This window comes from Phyllopteryx taeniolatus, chromosome 3, assembly GCF_024500385.1.
Source record: "Phyllopteryx taeniolatus isolate TA_2022b chromosome 3, UOR_Ptae_1.2, whole genome shotgun sequence".
NCBI lineage: Eukaryota > Metazoa > Chordata > Actinopteri > Syngnathiformes > Syngnathidae > Phyllopteryx > Phyllopteryx taeniolatus.
In genome coordinates, this window is record NC_084504.1 from 26,258,915 (window position 1) to 26,265,030 (window position 6,116).

Below are 6,116 nucleotides of genomic sequence, written 5' to 3' on the forward strand. Positions count from 1 at the left end.
TATTAAAAAAACACATTATATATATGTATTTTTTGATTTAAAATTGTAAAAAGTAAATGTCACTGTCACATTCAAACCTGGGACAGTTTTAGAGTCTTCAAAGAACCTACCATGCATGTTCCTTGGATGTGGGAGAAGGCCGGACTACCCGGGGAAAACCCAAACAAGCACAGGGACAACATGCAAACTCCACACGGAGATTGCAACCAAGAACGACAGACCTGTGAGACAGACGTGCTAAAAATATCTATCCAACCATTTTCTATGCTTCTTATTGTTGAGGGTCACGGGCTCTGGAGCTCAGATGACTTCGTGTACTTCCTGGACTGGTTGCAGGTCAATCAGAGAAGAAGCGTTCACACTCACATTTACACCAAGTGAACCCCTAGTACCGCCACTAAAGCCAAGCGAGTCTACCACAACACCATCAGACACTCTTTTCAAAATATATTAGTCATAGTTCTTTATTATAAGCCAAACAGTCTATGATGAATGGACAATTTCATTTTTTACCCTCAAATCACAGAAAATGCTGAATAATGGCCACATGATGGCGGTCACACGCTTGTACAAGAGGGGAGCTAGACTTTTGCAAGGAACCCAACATCAACGTCATCTTATCTTTCAAATAACACGCAGGGTGCACTCTAAAATAAAAGTTGCAGTACATAAACTGTCACAGTGAGTGTGCTTGCCTGTATAGAGGCATCATATTTGGACCGCTGGACAAAGAGCCTGCAAGAGGTTCCTCCTTTTGTGCGCCTGTGTAGCCTACTTGAGCGCATGCGTGTGTATGTGTGTGTCTGTGTGCGTGTGTGTGTCTCTAAAAGGCCAGAGATAAACTCTGGATTTGCAAAGTGTCGACAAGCTGAGTCAAACATCACAGAACATTCCTGGACCGACACCAGATTTGATGCATCCAAGACAGCTGGATATATTTTTACACACACACACACACACACACACACGCACACACACCAGTAATACTGTACATATAGTTGCCTGGGGCAATTGCAGATGTGGGTGGCGTCTATGGGGAGCTTATTTATATATTACAACATAAGAAGCAGAAATGCATTGAAACAGCAAGAGTCAAGGTAGAATGGGCTGAAGCAGTCACGTGGCTCCATAATAAACGTACACAACACTGTGGAGCGATCGCATGTCGGAGTCCACTGGAGTGCTAATCGACATCCACACAAAACAAGAGCTTCTCTAATACTCAAGAGGGAACATGCAGCCACTTTCAACAACTTTAAATCCTCTGAGAGCTTCTGTAGGTGCTGCTGTTTTAGTTAGCAAAAACGCTGCTGCTTTAGTGAGCAAGAGTGGTCAAAGATCATCATGCATCGCATGATATTAGATTATCATAGCAACAAAACCACTATGAGACGTGGCGTGAAGACCGTCTGCAATCACTAACACAATTACATCCATCATTGTATGCTCCAGTAACTGGATATTTGACAGTTTAGCAAAATGCTCCAAGGCTAAAGTACCATCTGATTAAAACAGGAGTTGAGAGCGATCAGAACGAGAAGAGGGAGGGAGGGAGTGGGAAAAAAAACGAGGAGCAAGTGGGACGCAGCTACCATGGTAGCAAAGTCAACAATAAGGCCACAGTGAGACAAAAGGAGTAGTTGGGAAAACAAGACAGTGATCAACAACAAAAAAATGTAAAAATCCAAATTTTTAAAATGTATTGACAAAATGCAGCACAAAGCATAGTTTGGCCTGAGAATTGAAGTAAAGGTGCAAAATACAAAGTAGTAGTCAAAGAGAAAACACGGCTGTAGGTTGCTCTTGCACAAATTTACACAGATCAGTACGAAAGGGAATGCGTTGTCGAATATTTGACTTTGTTGTGCTTGTTCTTGGCAAAATGTTTCCAGTCGGGAGTGCGCTACGGCGGGTCTTTTGGTACTTCGTGTCACTGGTCGAATTGGATTTATAAATTGACATTGGATTCCGTGGTGGTTGCCCTTATCACCGGTTTTGTTCATTATGTTCACGGGAAAAAAACAACCAACCAAGGTGTGACGCATGGTGTCAAACCCAAGGCTTGTGGGCCACATCTGGCCCTCTGAGGCATTTGAGGTGGCCCCTGCCATAATTTTCCCCGAAATTTTTTCCAAAACTATTTATCTGTCATAAAAATGAAAATAATCAAATGGAGGAGCAATTATGGAATGCAATTAGGGAATTATTAGGGTTCCAACAGAGAACATAGGTATGGAGCAGGAAGTGTAACTCTCGCCAATGGCCACACACCCAATTTGTAAAACAACACAGTGCATCTCAGCCTCTAGCTAGCGGACATCATGGCTAGCGATATGATTTTGGCAGTCCGTCAAACATTGGGAGCATAATCGTTCAGACTGTTCAAACTGTTCCTGTTACATGTATCTGAATTAAACTTTTTGTGGATTTGGGTCTTGTTCAAGTCTCTTATGGTCTTGTTCGCGAGTGCGGTAACCACAGGTTTGTGCTGGGTCAGTACTGATGTGGTCACAGTATCGGATCGCCCTCGTAAAGAGCTGAACACTCTTGAGGTAGTGCTTGATCTACATTTCCACCGTCATCCGTGGTCAAAAGGTCAGGCGAGTGACTAAAAAGACAAGAAATGAGTTTCATTTGTGGTGTCTGTGCAGGAGACCTCTGGGTAAACCTAGGACGCAGTAGAGGAACTATGTCTCCAAGCCGGTGGCCTGAAACGGAGAAGTCTGGCCATCCCTGTTTAGAATGTAGTCACCAAGACCGAGAAATGGAAACATCACACACAGTCTCGATGTCTCCTTCAGGAGATTTGGAGGTTCAATGTTGGGAATACAATTGACACCGTTGAGCGATTACATTGTAATTGGGAGGACAATCGTGCTACTATCTACCTACAAAAGAATCTATTATATATATATATATATATATATATAAATTATTTCCGATATTTGGCTTTCCTGTTAAAATATTTTTAAGTGAAATCTTTTACACAGGAAGCATGTAAACTGAATCTCAGCTTTGTTAACAAGCTCTTTAAATAAAAAGGACTCTCCGGTTTGTCTGTTTTCCTCACCAGTCATGATTGACAAACTTGGAGACGGGCAGTTAGCGGCATGAGTTTTGGTGCCCAACCCCTCACCACGACAATGACTCATTGGAGTCATGTGGTATGACTCCAGGGACAGGCTAATACTGTCTGCTTAAAATTGCAGCCTGTAGTAGTCGGTTATTATAACCCCGATTCCAATGAAGTTGGGACGTTGTGTTAAACATAAATAAAAACAGAATACAATGATTTGCAAATCATGTTCCACCTATATTTAATTGGATACACTACAAAGACAAGATATTTAATGTTCAAACTGATCAACTTTATTGTTTTTAGCAAATAATCATTAACTTAGAATTTTATGGCTCCAACACGTTCCAAAAAAAGCTGGGACAGGTGGCAAAAAAGACTGAGAAAGTTGAGGAATGCTCATCAAACACCTGTTTGGAACGTCCCACAGGTGAACAGGCTAATTGAGAACAGGTGGGTGGCATGATTGGGTAGAAAAGGAGCTTCCCTGAATTGCTCAGTCATTCACGAGCAAAGATGGGGCGAGGTTCACCTCTTTGTGAACAAGTGCGTAAGAATATAGTCAAACAGTTTAAGGACAATGTTCCTCAACCTACATTTGCAAGGAATTTAGGGATTTCATCATCTACGGTCCATAATATCATCAAAAGGTTCAATGAATCTGGAGTAATCACTGCATGTAAGCGGCAAGGCAGAAAACCAACATTGAATGCCCGTGACCTTCGATCCCTCAGGCGGCACTGCATCAAAAACCGACATCAATGTGTAAAGGATATCACCACATGGGCTCAGGAACACTTCAGAAAACCAATGTCAGTAAATACAGTTCGGTGCTACATCCGTAAGTGCAATTCGAAACTCTACTATGCAAAGCAAAAGCCATTTATCAACAACACCGAGAAACGCCGCCGGCTTCTCTGGGCCCGAGCTCATCTAAGATGGACTGATGCAAAGTGGAAAAGTGTACTGTGGTGCGACGAGTCCACATTTCAAATTGTTTTTGGAAATTGTGGCTGTCGTGTCCTCCGGGCCAAAGAGGAAAAGAACCATCCGGACTGTTATGGACGCAACGTTCAAAAGCCAGCATCTGTGATGGTATGGGGCTGTGTTAGTGCCAATGGCATGGGTAACTTACACATCTGTGAAGGCACCATTAATGCTGAAAGGTACATACGGGTTTTGGAGAAACATATACTGCCATCCAAGCAATGTCTTTTTCATGGACGCCCCTGCTTATTTCAGCAAGACAATGCCAAACCACATTCTGCATGCGTTACAACAGCTTGGCTTTGTAGTAAAAGAATCCGGGAACTAGACTGGCTTGCCTGCAGTCCAGACCTGTCAACCATTGAAAATATGTGGCGCATTATGAAGCGTAAAATACGACAACGGCGACCCCGGACTGTTGAACAGCTAAAGCTGTACATCAAGCAAGAATGGGAAAGAATTCCACCTACAAAGCTTCAACAATTAGTGTCCTCAGTTCCCAAACGTTTATTGAAGGTTGTTAAAAGAAAAGGTGATGGAACACAGTGGTGAACATGACCCTGTCCCAGCTTTTTTGGAACGTGTTGCACCCATAAAATTCTAAGTTCATGATTATTTGCTAAAAACAATAAAGTTTAGCAGCACTTCTTTGTAGTGTATTTGATTAAATATAGGTTGAACATGATTTGCAAATCGTTGTAATCTGTTTTTATTTATGTTTAAGACAACGTCCCAACTTCATTGGAATTGGGGTTGTATTAATAGCTACATTATAGGAGTCACTTTCATGCATGTTGCAATTTGCATCAGTTAAGATCGTTAACTAATGAATACTGTACAGTTCAAGTAGCTACTTGAAAAAACACACAGCTTGTGCATTATGAATTGTTCTCATTCTCACACACACATGCATGTACTGTTCAGAGAGTATGACACCTGAGAGAGTGAGAATGATCGACTGCATTCACACGTTGCACTAACTGGTTGTCACAACAAACCGGACATGTTCAGCTACACAGGCAGCGTACATTTGACACTCACTGGACAGTCCAGTAGGTAGGTACGCCTGCACAATATAACGACATCCAACACAAGAGCTCAAAGCTACAACCACATACTGTAAATGGACCTTCGACACTGAATGAGACGAGACCTGATAATACTAATGTCTGTACGGTATCAGGTAAGTGCACAAAAAACTGGAGTTAGAACAGCTGTCGGTTCTGCCTCCGGTGCCCTCAGAAACATCCGGGTGGCATCGCCACATACCCGGAAGTGTCTACTTGTCTTTGTTTTTGTGAGATCACGTGTGATCACATGAGACTTCGGGATCATAACATCAGAACATAATCTTTATGTGTGTCCTGTGTTGAGATTATCGGAGGACACTACACACAATTCCACCAAAACTGTTAAATGACTGATTTTTTTGTTTTTATGTGTGGGGTCTGCCACAGATAAAACATCTTTTAAGATTTGAAAAATCCTTGTGTGTGCTTCTGGCCTTGGACTTTTTACTTACTTTTAAATATTCCATCTATCCATCCATTTTCTGAGGCGCTTATCTTAGTGCTGGAGCCTATCCCAGCTATCATTGGGCAGGAGGCGGGGTACACCCTGAACTGGTTGCCAGCCAATCGCAGTACTTTTAAATATTACCGTATGTAATTAAACATTGTTCCGTGTACTCTAAAATGTATTGTCTGTTTTCTTGAAATTGCTGGTATGGGTATGAGAGACTACGAATGGAAATTTGCGCACAGAGCATATTTTCTTCCTAACATTCAATTTCAGTACACTCGTATGAGAGTTAAGAATGTACAGATATTCTAAATCCAAAGATTCCATAGATCTCCTCTCTCTTACTTGGCTCCAGTGTGTTCCCTTGCATTCCGGCGCTGATCCCAGCGATCTGCCCCCCGTGACCCACCAGCCGCACATACACATCCCGCGTGGTGTGGTTGGCGATGCGTAGATGGAGGCTGCGCTGGGTGGTAATCTTCACTTGGCACCGCAAGGCCTGCGCCACGACCACCGAGGATGATGTCGGCAG